A 13,627-nucleotide genomic window follows, 5' to 3' on the forward strand; every position below is an offset into this window, starting at 1 on the left:
ATTTGTAGACAATGCAGACAGAAGTTGTGGGTAACCTGGGGACCTACTACTTGTGATCGGCATCTGAAGTGCGGCGGGGCAGTCTTGTGGGACTGAGCCCTTAATCTGTGGGATCTGACACTATCTCTGGGTACATAGTGTCAAAATTAAGTTGTAGGACACCCAACTGGTGTTTCAGAGAATTGCTTGGTGTGGGGAGAAACCTCATGCATTTGGTGACCAAAAGTATCAGAAGTTAAGTGTTTTGTGTGAGTAGTAAAGGAGACACACAGGAAAGAAAGACACATTAGGGAAGAAATGGGTTTTTCCCTACTCAGGAGGAGAAAACTGGTGGTTTTCCTAATAGAATACCAAAGAAAAATGGAAACATGTCCACACAGAAATTGTACATGGATGTTTGTGGCAGCATTCATGTGATAGCTCCAAAGTGGAAACAACCCAAATTGGGAATCAACTGGGAACGATTAAACAAAATGTGGTATATCCATACAATGCAACATTATTTGGCAATCAAATGAAGTACTGATAGATGCTCCAACATGGATGAAGCTTGAAAATATATACTAAGTGAGAGAAGCCAGTCACAAAAGACCACATATTATATGATTCCACTTATATCAAATGTGCAGAATAGGGCTATGACCCTAGGCTCTAGTATACAGTGAGCAGGGCCAGGGTCAGGACAGGCAGGAGGGCTGTGAAGCCAGTCAGAGAAGGTGGGAAGGGATGTACCAGATGAGAGAGCAGCATGCAAAGGCCCCAAGGTAGTCACGAGCTTGGTGTGTTTACAAACTGAAAGACGGCCAGCATGGTAGGAAACTGCCAGAGAAAAACCAATCCAGACTTAGTAAATAGAGACTTGTATTCAAAAGAATTAATGCAAGAGGGAAAGGGGGACTATTGCAAGACGGAGATCATGACCCTGGGGTCTGCAAGTGTCTCCAATCAAACAGAAGATGTTTTTTCTTTTATAGGGTAAAGAGGAAGCAAAGATAAGCAGAATCTTTGGGGGGAAAGCTGGACGAGCTTCCCCCCAAATGAAATGACTAGTGGGGTCTGACAGAAAAGTATCTCCCTGGGGTCCTACTCCCGATTCCCGGGAGAAGCTGATAAGGGGGCATGTCCCACTTTTCTGTGCTTGCTCAGTCTTGGGGAACAGCAGAGGTCAGGGGCCTGGAGGAAAGAGAAGCCTGACTGAAGTCTGGCTAGCAAGCATTTTGTTCTGATTGATCAGTGGGGACAAGCAGCTCAGCTAATGAGACAAAGAATGGGGATTTGGCCAGTCTGTATCTCGCTCCGTCTTAAGTACCATGGAGGGTGTCTGTGGGTCTTAACTGAGTCGTATATGGGAGGGTGGTTCTGTGCAGTAAGCTGTTTTCTGGAACACAAACGTGTGAGGGGATTTCTTAACCTTCACTGTTTACCAGGATCACAGGGCTCAGGCAAAATTCCACATTGCCCGAACTGAAATCAATCATGGCTTCTCCGAGGCTAATCCAAGTCCAGGAGCTGTTCATGAGTCAGATCTTTACAGAGGATCTTTCTTGGGCATAAGAGCAGAGAAGTTAGAAAAGCTTGATTTAGTCATAAAAATGCCTTAAATTTTCATACTGAAAGCTACCTTTTTCATATTAAAGATATGTTTAGGGCAAGATTAGAATAATACAAATTTATCTTTTTTCTTTTAGATAGTTCTTATGCTTTATTTTATTTATTTTAATTTCTTTATTTTAATTAAAATTTTTTTTTTTTGGCAGCATTGGGTCTTCGTTGCTGTGCAAATTTATCTTTTACTTTAAAATTATACTTTATCAGTCACTGCTTGACTCAGTGCTGGTTTTCTTTTTCTGCTTTCTGGAAAACCCCTTTAAGTGTGCACTGTTCATCTACATTATACATTAACCAGACCTCCTTAGAAGATTCAGGGATGACTGCTTGACCGAAAAGAGTTTTCTCCTGATGCCAGCAAGATAACTCCTTAGGAGAAAACATTCCTTTCTTAATCCTGTAATCAAAGTGAAACAGCACCAGCTTAAACTGGTTTTGCCTCTTTAAATAGGTGGTTGATTAATCAAACCTTGAGTTATTTTACAGAGACAGCACCACACGTGCGTAAGGCAGGGACCCAGGCCTCCACGATGACCCTGGAACCAAGAATCTTCGGTCTTGACAGTGAAGCCCTTTAGGAAGCGAGAAGTCCTTTAATTAAAAAGAAAACATCTGGCTTCCAGCAGCACAAGTAGCTTATCTGGACTAATTCAGGACTAGCCAACCAGCTCCCAAGTTTGAAATTCCCCTACCTCTTAAAATTTTGCCCCAAACACTGGATGGGGAAGGCAGATTGAGAGCCTAAAAGCTGGTGCTATAGTACTGGCTTCCAAGCCCATAGAAAGCAAGCCCTTTGCTCGGTAACATCCCCACAAATGGAGGAACTGATTGCTTCTTTTAGGCAGTTAAGGGGGAGGTAAAGAGCTTTTCCTGAGTCTGCTGGGTCTTGACTGAACTCTAAGCAAAATAATCCTCATGCCAAAGTGGCATCTTTTCGGGGACTTGTTCGGAACCCCTTCAAGAACAGGCACTGGGTTTCCCTGGTGGCGCAGTGGTTGAGAGTCCGCCTGCCGATGCAAGGGACACGGGTTCGTGCCCCGGTCTGGGAAGATCCCACATGCTGCGGAGCGGCTGGGCCCGTGAGCCATGGCCGCTGAGCAAGCGCGTATGGAGCCTGTGCTCCGTAACGGGAGAGGCCACAGCACTGAGAGGCCCGCGTACCGCAAAAAAAAAAAAAAAAAGAACAGGCACTATGACAGCTTTCCAAGGCAGACTCAATCCCCTATGAAGCTTGCTGGCCATGACATTAAATAAATAGGAATATGGATTAAGCCCTTTAAGTTCTTTTTGGAACTTGTAGTTTATTAGAAAGATCCACAAAAGGGACTTTCAGCTTGCATCCTGTGCTGTTTCTTTTGCCTTTATGATGTGGTTCTGAAACATATCTGCCTCACCTGGAGGCCCTGTTTGCTGGGCTCTACTCCAGTGTTTATGATTGAGTAGGTCTAGAGTGGGACCTGAGAATTTGCCTTTGTAGCAAGTTCCTGGGTGATGTTCATGCAGCAGTTTGGGGCACCACATTTGGAAACCCACTATCTTAATGGAAAGCCTCTAAGTTGGCAGCTCAACTTTAGTTGCACATTAGAACATCAGGAGAATTTTTTAAAATTCAGCCCTCCACCCCACCTCAAACCAATTCAACCAGAATCCCATGGGCAGGGCCCAGGCATTGGAGTTCTACAAAGCTCTAAAAAGGTCCTTCTGTGCATTAGAGTGGAGAAGCACTGCCCTAAATTTGTTTTGCTTCCTGGGGAAAAGTTCCACATGGATTTCTTAAGAAAAAGTGATATGAACCTCCTCTGTTTGTCGAATTGGAGGGTGGGGCTGTATAAAAATCTGCTCCACCTAAGTTGTGTTTGACCCCAAGTGTGGCCAATGGTTTCAGCCTCCTGCCCTCTGTCCCTAGGTTTTAGAGTCTACAGGTGCCATTGATTAGAAGACCTTAACCTCATATGTACCCTCTGCTTCCCAACCTCTCCTCCTTGGGACTGTTGGGGCTCCTAGAGATGAAGCAGGAATTGTAAACAGAAGGCTCCACCCAGACCAGCGCTTTTCAGACTTTAAGGTACATACAAATCACCTGGGACCTCGCTAAAAAGAAGACTGATTCCATGGGACTAGGCTGGGGCCTGAGATTCTGCATTTCTAACAAGCTCCCAGATAATGGGGGCGCTGCTATTCCGAGGGCCACACTTAAAGGAGCAAAAGCCAAATCTCTTTTTAAAAATTAATAAACAGGGGCTTCCCTGGTGGCGCAGCGGTTGAGAGTCCACCTGCCAATGCAGGGGACGCGGGTTCGTGCCCGGGTCTGGGAAGATCCCACATGCCGCGGAGCGGCTGGGCCCGTGAGCCATGGCCGCTGGGCCTGCGCGTCCGGAGCCTGTGCTCCGCAGCAGTGAGAGGCCCACACACCGTAAAAAGAAAAAAAAAAAAAAAAAATTAATAAACAGAAAACTCAGTTAAATAGAGCTGGGAGACCAGAAGAGGGAGCTCTCACGCCCTGTGACCATAGCAAAGCCCAATAGGAAGAAGAAATACTCCTCTTATATCCTGGCAAGGACTCAGCCAATGAAAAGTCATGGGCTCTTTGTTTACCATACCCGCCCTACTTCCTTTTCCTTTATGAAAGTGTTCTCCTTCCCTTGTCGTTCAGGAACTTGCATGTGGTTTGCCATGGTTACAGACCTCAAGTTGAAAATCTCTGCTGATCCTGAATAAACCCACCTTTGCTGGAGAAATATCTGGCAGTCTATTTGTTTCAGGTCAAAATTTTGGTAGCCCACACAGGGACCATTGAAGATCCTCCCATGGCTTCCGCGCTGGTGAGCAAACAGGTGTGGTAACCACAATTTAGCCTACTGAGCTTTCTAGCTCATTGCTTTCTTGCTGACCCTGGAGTTTGAAGGCACGTCTTTCTCCTGGATCTGAGCTCATGCCATCTTTGTGTTTGAAGCTCCACAGGGTTTATTTGGGATCTACTTAAAGGTTTCATCTTTCTGGTTGAAGTCTTGTTTTGTATATGTTTGGCACTTTGGTCTGATTTTCAAGTCAGACTGTCAACCAAAGCTGGCTGAAAAGGCCTTTGGCTGATTCCTTCAGAAACAGGGGCTGCTTCTCTGAAACTGTGCTGGTTTTTCAGTCTTTGGCCTATTCCTTTGGCCTATTCCTTTGGAAAGGGCCATTCTCTGGAAACTGGCTGAAAAAGCCTTTCCACCTGGCTTCTCCGAGACCAAGCTATCTCCTTAGGACTGGCTGGTATTCAGGCTTGCAAGCTATTCATATTGAGCTGTTTGTGCTGTAAGCTCTTGGAGCTGTTTGAAAATTGTTCTTTACTCTAGAGAAAAACCTCTGAGAAATGGGATCCCAGTTATCTAAATATTTGGAGGGTGCCTACAGGGACTCGGGCCAATTTTATGTTTTTATGTATTATGGCTTCCTCATGTGCATTTTTTAAAAATAATTTTTCTTGAAATATAGTTATTTACAATGCTGTGGGATTTTTTTTTTTTTTTTTTTGCTGTAAGCGTGCCTCTCACTATTGGGGCCTTTTCCGTTGCGGAGCACAGGCTCCGGACGCGCAGGCCCAGCAGCCGTGGCCCACGGGCCCAGCTGCTCCGCGGCATGCGGGATCCTCCCGGACCGGGGCACGAACCCGCGCCCCCCGCATCGGCAGGCGGACTCTCAACCACTGCGCCACCAGGGAAGCCCTGGGATATTTTTAAAATAAATTTATTTATTTATTTACCTTTTGGCTGTGTTGGGTCTTTCGTTGCTGCGCAGGCTTTCTCTAGTTGCGGAGAGTGGGGGCTACTCTTCACTGTTGTGCACGAGCTTCTCATTGCAGTGGCTTCTCTTGTTGCGGGGCACGGGGTCTAGGCCTGCAGGCTTCAGTAGTTGTGGTGCACGGGCTCAGTAGTTGTGGCTCGCGGGCTCTAGAGTGCAGGCTCAGTAGTTGTGTGGCACAGGCTTAGTTGTTCTGCGGCATGTGGGATCTTCCTGGACCAGGGGTCGAACCCGTGTCCCCTGCATTGGCAGACTGATTCTTAACCACTGCACCACCAGGGAAGTCCCCTCATGTGCATTTTTAACTAAGTGGACTGACCTGACTAAAGGCAACTTGTGATATCAATGGCCATTATGGGGAACTTCTGAAATCCCCAAACTTAATTTCCTTAAAACTGAAATGGACTACAAGAGCTCAAAAATTTCCAGAACTGAGTGGAATGCTTATTTCAATTGATATTTTAAGGCTTTCCAACATTATCAAGAGTCTAAATTGCCTCTCTGCAAAGTAAGATTCTGAGATCAACTGAAGCAAACAAATGATTAAAGAAAGATGAAATAGTTCCCAAAGCCTCAGGCTCTTCTCCCTTGGCCTCTTTGCCTCAGGCTCTGCCTCCGGCACCATCTTGTCTCTCTGCAATCTACGCTGCCTATGCCTCCTCTATACCCTCAGTTCCCCCTTAGTAATTCTCCCACCATACTTCCCCTTTTCTCTGAAACTCTTTCGGCCCCCTTTTCCTCTGAACTTGTCAGAAGCTGTCCCTTTAAAATTAAGCCTTCTAAGGTTCCAGAAGCTAAACCCTTAATTTCTTATAATCTCTGGAGTAAAGCTGAACTGCGAGCCATAGTCAAAGATTTTCCCAAAGTAATTGAAGTTCCTCACAGATTTGATGAGGAATTTCATATAGCCATTCTAACTTGTCAGCCTGGATTCTCTGACTTATATCATCTAGTGCATATGCTTGTTGGTGAAGGCCAGACCCAGCTTTGGATGAAAACCACCAATTAGGAAAGTCCTGAAAGGTCTCTAGAATTACAACTGGTAGACCAGCCACCTAACTTACATGATCAGGCTCCGGCAATCGCTAGGCAACTTCATCAAGCAATTCCTAGGGCCTTTCCAAGGCCTGTTAATTGGAACAAAATTCAGGCTTACACACAAATCTGTGAAACCTGTTCATGATTATTACAATCAACTTCAGACTGTTTTTAAAGGAAATTCTGGTCTTCCTTCAGATATTGATTCCATCCAAGTAGCTTTTAACTGTGTCTATTAATGGGCTGAACTGAGACTGTTCCCTTCTAGTAAAAAGGACCAGGATGGAATGGGAAACTATGTCCACTCCAGATTTAGTTAATCTGGCAAGCCAGCTCTCTCGTACTCTAGATGAGTCACCTCCAAGGAAGACTGCCAAAATTCTTAATCTTCAACAAATGAAGGCTCAGAAATGAAACCAAAACCCTCCTAGTTTCTTCTATTATTGCAAATAGCCAGGACCTTGGAAAAGAGATTGTTACAAATTTAAGCACTTTAGGCACCTTCAGCCCTCCAACCAGCCTTTCCAACATCTTCCCTATTTTCAAAGATGGGGTTCCGAGGAACTACAGGGGGCTCTTTCTAATCCTCCCTCTTAATTGGTTGGAGAAACATTTCTCCAGATTGGGGATGAATCTCTTCCAGTCCTAATTGACACCAGAGCCCCACACTTGGTGCTCAACCCCACCACTATGGAACAGCCCCCAGCTTGGAATACTAAAACAGTTCAAATAGTAGGGATCTCTAAGAGGTTCCCCTATTCCCTTTTGTTTAGGCTCTTTGAGAGATATACACCATTTTCTCCTTAGTTCCTCCAGCCCATCCATTTATTTATTATTAGAGAAGTATTATGATGGAATTTCTCCCCCCAAATTGAAATAATTCTAGAAATTGACAGTAGCCATTAAAGTAACCAACACATGAATTGAATAACTCTTTGACATTTTTATTTTTTCTGTCTCTGACTGTACTAAAGCTGATTCTGGAAATGTTGATCATTAGTTCCTATTGAATCAGCTACCACTTTCCTTTTGGGCAAAACCTCCAATTGATGTTGGCAAAATTCACAGCACACCTTCCATCAAGATTCAAATAGTCCCCTCAAAACCTCCTCCCAGAATTAGTCAATACCCTATAAATAAAAAAGCCCTTCCAGGCATAAAGCCCATAATAGATTACAAGGGTTAAACCTCATTATCCCTTGTACTAGCACCTGTAATACTCCCATTTTTATCAGTGAGAAGACCTAAGGGCCAAGGATGGGGGTTTGTCTCCGACCTCAGAGCGAATAAACAACATTGTTATGCCTCAACACACTGTTGTTCCTAACTCTCATAAGTTATTAACATCCATTCCCACTGGAAGTAAATTGTTTACTGTAACTGATTAATGCATTATTTAGTATTCTAGTTGATGAAGCTAGCCAATACCTTTTGCTTTCACTTGGAAAGAAAAACAATTCACCCGAACAATAATGTCTCAGTTTTATATTGAGAGTCCTTATTTCTCACAAATCCTGAAAGCTGATCTATATGATACAAAGCTCCCTCGAGGTTCTACTTTGTTGCAATATGTGGATGATCTGCTTCTTTGCTTTCCTTCCCGAGCCTCCTCACAGGAATACAGTATACACTTACTAAAGCTTTTTTTAAAAGTACATTAGGTTCCCAAAGAAAAATTTCAGTTTGCTGAAACCCAGGTTCAATATTTAGGGCATCTTGGACTTCCCTGGTGGAGCAGTGGTTAAGAATCCACCTGCCAGTGCAGGAGACACGGGTTCAAGCCCTGGGCCAGGAAGATCCCACATGCCACAGAGCCCATGCACCACAACTACTGAGCCTGCGCTCTACAGCCCGCGAGCCACAACTACTGAAGCCCATGCACCTAGAGCCCGTGCTTTGCAACAAGAGAAGCCACTGCAATGAGAAGCCTACGCACCACAACGAAGAGTAGCCTCCACTCGCTGCAACTAGAGAAAGCCCACACGCAACAACGAAGACCCAACAAGGCCAAAAATACATTAATTAATTAATTAATTAATTAATTAAAAAATATTTAGGGCATCTGATATCAGAACAAGACCTATACCTAGAACCAAATAGACTTCATGGTGTTGTAAGTTTACCCAAACCAAAACCAAATGCTAACTGTGAGGTTTGCGTGGGCTAGTTGGTTATTGATGAAATTGGATTCCAAATTTCTCTTTTATGGCCAAATCTCTGTATGTTTTACTTAACAGTAACGATCCAACCCAACTTAATGGGAAGAATTGGACAATATAGCCTTCAAGGCCTTAAAGGAGAATTCTCATCATACTCAACATTTCTGTCAGCCACCTCACCTCCTACGAAGTCCTTTTGTTAACTGCTCCTCACATAACTCTTTTACCTGGTGTTAACCTTAACCCGGCTACTCTTCTCCCCTTGTCACTAATCAAGTACCTCACAAGTGCATAACACTGACGGACCACCTCCTGTAATGATCTACAGGAAATTCCACTGGGTAACATTGACTTCTCATGGTTCACTGATGGTTCTTATTTGAAAGGTGACAATGGGGAATTCCCTGATGGTCCAGTGTTTAGGACTCCACACTTCCACTGCAGGGGGCATGAGTTTGATCCCTGGTCAGGGAAGTAAGATCTCACATGCCGTGCAGTGCAGCCAAAAAAAATGAAAAGGTGACAATGGCAAATACTTTGCTGGGTATGCTATTGCAACTCCTTTTGATGTTGTTGAGGTAGCATCTTTAACTATGGCTACTTTAGCCCAACATACTGAATTATACACTCTTACACGGGCTTGTGCTTTAGCCAAGGACAAAACTGCCAATATTTATACTGATAGTAGATATGCTTTCAGAGTAGCTCATGACTTTGGAATGTTGTGGAAGCAACGTGGCTTCCTTACTTCCAGCAGAAATAAAATTTTAAATGGTCCTATGTTCGGGAATTACTGAATGTAACACTTTACCTGCTGCTTTAGCTATTATTAAGATTCTGGGGCATTCTAAACCTGACTCTCTAGAAGCTAAGGGAAATCACCTCTGATATTTTTGCAAGGAATGCTGCCCTTAAAGGGACCAACAGCAGCCAAACCTCTGTCATGGTCCAAAGAGATTAGTTCACCAAAGGATAATTTAGAAAAACTGGCCAACATTTGGCCTCAAAAAAAGGAAAAACAAGATTGGAAATTCAACAACTGTTGGTTTGTTCAAAAGAGAAAGCTCTGGTTTGTACCAAATAACAATCCAGTCCTACTGGAGGCTCTAAAATTCCCACTCCTCACCACTGTACATGCATTAAACCATTGATCTACTGACAAAATGATAGCCTTCATGAATCAATGTTGCTGGGGAAACATTAACAAATTTGCAAAAAGTGCTTACCTCACTTGTCCCACTTGTCAAAATACAACCCAGGGAAGCCTGTTCATACTGCTCCTGGACATTTTAAACTGCCAAATGGACCATTCGAGGTCTGGCAAATGGATTTCATACAACTTCCTTTGTCTCTTGGATATAAATACGTTTTAGTCACGGTCTGTACTTTTTCACACTGGACTGAAGCCTTCCCTTGCAGACTGCCTACTGCCTCTTATGTGACTAACTTTAAACTTCATAGTAATCAAGTAACCCATTTCACAGGCCAGGTGCTTCAAGAAGTCTGTGCTGGCCTTCCCTGGTGGCGCAGTGGTTGAGAGTCAGCCTGCCGATGCAGGGGACACGGGTTCGTGCCCTGGTCCGGGAAGATCCCATATGCCGCCGAGCGGCTGGGCCCATGAGCCATGGCTACTGAGCCTGCGCGTCCGGAGCCTGTGCTCCGCAACGGGAGAGGCCACAACAGTGAGAGGCCCGCGTACAGAAAAAAAAGAAAGTTTAATAGATATCAAAAAAAAAGACAAATGCGGAAGCCAGCTAAAAGTTCATTTTTCAGACAGCGTTACCAGGAATTTTTAATGGTTAGTATTTGATCTGAGTTTTGAAATTGGAGGACATCACAGCAGAGTGAAACTGGAACAAAGGTGTGAGATTAGGATTAATGAAATGAAACAAAATTCTGGCAATAGGGCTAGAAAAGTCCTAAAAGAAAAGATACATTAAAATTCCAGGGAGGGAAGTGCATCTTCCAAAGAAGAGTTGTAGCACTTATCATAGTCCAAGAAGCAAAGGGCAAACACAGCTAAATTCTAATACACAACTGACCTTTTCACATTGCGAAGTTTCCACTAGAGCTTTACTCTCCGAACTTTACTGTGCATCCCTTATCCGTAAACTTGATGCCAATGACAAGCCCTTTCTACCCTAACTGGTACTTAGAGAGTTATCAGACTTTTCTTCACTGTTATCCTCTTTCCAGGCTCCACCAGCTTCTGGGCAATGGAAGGAAGCCAGAAATGACAGGGACTTAGTATGACAAGGCAACAGGCTCAATGTATTTCAGGTGAGCAACCCTTGGAGACAGCCTTGTTCCAGACACTGCTAGGAAAGAGAGAAAGAGAGAACAATACTCCTGTCCACCTCCTGGGAGAACCAACCTGGCCCTCTGGAACACCTTCTCTGAGGAAGTAGGAAACATCCACTCACTTAGCAAGTTCTGCATGCTTACTCTATAGAAACATTAGTGTATGGAACACTGGTGTTATTGGGGCACAGGGTAATCTGCTAGATACTCTTAGAAAAGATTAGGCTTAGTCATGTAAGCCCTCCAAGTGCAGATGGAGACATCCTGGAGGCCTAATATGGGAAGAGAATTTACAATTTCCCTGGAGTATCAGGGCTCAGCTTCTTCTTGGCTTTCTCCCCGATTGTTCAACTAGCAATAAGGAATGGAAGTACAATATCACCTGTCCTCTAAAGTGGTGGAAAAACAGGATCATCAGGGGACATTATGGTGGCTTAGGGGGCACATAGATTTTATACATCTAAACTAGAGATCTCATCACCATTTTTAAATTCCCTACAGCTTATAATACTGGACTGAAATAACGACCCCCCCCCAGAAATGTGTATCTCTCAACATTTGATCATATTGTTCCTTCTCCCTCCCAAACCTCCCTAAATCCCGCTTCAAGGCTCAACTCAGTGTTCTTCCCTCTGAGGCTGCTTCTGATCCCTTTCAAAATCAATCCCTTCCTTGGCTCTCTGAACTTCTCTTATGTTGTTATCAGATACTGCCTTTTGTAAGTCACCAGTGTCTGCCTGCCCCTTGCCCTTCATGTTTCCAATGTCCAGTCATTTCCATCTCCCTCCTTGAATCCAAAGTTTCTTGTGTAGGTGTTTTTGTTAATCTTTGAATAGTGCTTAACAAGACATGTCAAGACTCACAACTTACCTCACTCAATCCTCCCAACTCTGAGGGATAAGCAGGCATGGACTGGTTTTTTTCCATTTCACACATGAAGAAACTTAAGACTCAGTGGATATATAACTTGCCCAAATTGCAAATCCCAGATTGTAAGTTGCAAAATTGAGTTCTGCCATACTCACAGGCTGGAAAGAAATTCCAATCTATGTTTGAGATGCTTCTGGAAGAATTTGGATTTCAAACCTAAGGCCCAACAATACACAGAAACTGAAAGATTACAGCCAATAGTATCAAGTTTATTATTTCCAAGACCAAAACTGTGCTTTAGGAGACTCAAGGTCGCAGACACTGGCTCAGAAAGAGACGAGGTCTCTGGAATGGGAGGCAGAAGGTCTCAGTTCAAATCCCTCCATGGTCCTGTTTCCCCACCCATAACAGGTAGGAAGATGGTGGCTGGACCAGCGGCTCTAAGGATCCTTTGTGCAATCCACGAGTCCTTGCTAATAACATCCCTGTGGGTAGGACAGACTGAAAACGCTCCTTCCACTTGGCAAATCTGCAGTTTGGTGGGCCAGAGGATGAGCTGAGGGTCGGGCTGAGGGGTTTCGGGACGGGGATTAAGCTAGAACAAAGAACACGAAATACAGTGCCCCGCTTTTCCGAAGACCTCTGGGGTAAACCCCAGGAAGGAAGCACGGAGAGTCGAGCGGTATGAGGCGGGGAGACAGTCCTGCGTTCCCACCAAACCCCGTCGGGGATGCGCTGGTATCCCCGGAAGTTTCCTGCTGCCCTCTGGGCCTGTCTCATCACGTGTGTCACGGGGTAGGGTCAATACCAGCGCCAACAGCGGGCAGGAACAGCCCGGGACCACGGCTCCCACTCCTGGCAACCTGAGGAAGCTCCACGACTAGCCCGATGACCTCCCCACCAACAGCAGCTTCCAACGATTCCTGAACAAAAGATGCGCCGGAAGCGAATTCCTCTCCGATCTTCGGGCCCTTGGAGCCACTTCCGGTTCTGTCTAGGAAGCTCGGAGGCCTTCTTATCTCGTTGGTCTCCGCGCCAGGGGTTGGCTCCTCGCGGGATCATTAAGGCCAGAAGACCTAGAGAATCCCTGCCTTTCCCGAGTCTACCACGAGGCCATGTTCTGTGACCATCGTTGACACACCACCAGCAGGAAGAAATCTGAGAGTAATTAAAGAATGAGAAATGAATGAGGGTTAGAGATAGGATCCTGAAACAGAAAAAAAAAGAGGAGGAGGAGGTGGTCTGTAGACCTGAATTCAAAGCCTTCCGTGCCCTTTTCATCCAGTAAAATTGTTACCCAGGAAGCAGGACATTTGCCGAGGCTCAGAATCCTCGACTGTAAACTAATGATTCTGTCTTACAGAGGCACTGGGGTGGCAAAGCAGATAAGCAGATACAATTGATGTCTCAATCTCTTTCCTTCCAAGCCCCTCAGTATAGCTGGCAATCAAAACCCAGACTGAACAGATTCTTTCCCTGCTTAAAAACCTTCCACAGCAGCCTGGATCAAGGACACATTTCTTAGAGGTTAGGCCAGGCTCTGTACTGGACACCAGGGAAATAAAGGTGGACTGACCTTGTCTTCTGGCCAAGACAGATATTCAAACCAGCCAGGCTTAGAGTTTGTGCCTCGGGACCCAACTGTGAACCAGAGAGACATGGCGGCAGCCCACGTAAGGCTTACTGTGCATGGGGGAAGCTGACAAGTAAAGTGTTAACCTGGTGTGACAAATAAGGGCCGTGACAAGCACATGGCAGGCCACCACGGGAGCACAAAGGAAGGGGCACCTAATCCGGGTGGGGAGATGGGGTCCCGGGACGTCTTCCTGGAGAATGGAGTTTCTCAGCTAATTCTTGAAGGATAAGGA

General features: G+C 45.0%; 1 protein-coding gene across 1 annotated transcript in view; it reads left to right on the forward strand.

Annotated features, from left to right (window-relative positions):
• The first annotated feature begins 4,330 nt into the window (after positions 1-4,330).
• Positions 4,331-13,627, forward strand: part of ZNF660 (zinc finger protein 660) — a 47,126-nt gene continuing 37,829 nt past the window's right edge. The window contains exons 1-2 of the mRNA XM_033402086.2: positions 4,331-4,442; positions 10,785-10,868. The gene's annotated coding sequence lies outside the window, so the exon portion shown is untranslated. The remainder of the gene's footprint in view (positions 4,443-10,784; positions 10,869-13,627) is intronic.

The sequence above is a fragment of the Orcinus orca genome, chromosome 10 (genome assembly GCF_937001465.1).
Source record: "Orcinus orca chromosome 10, mOrcOrc1.1, whole genome shotgun sequence".
NCBI lineage: Eukaryota > Metazoa > Chordata > Mammalia > Artiodactyla > Delphinidae > Orcinus > Orcinus orca.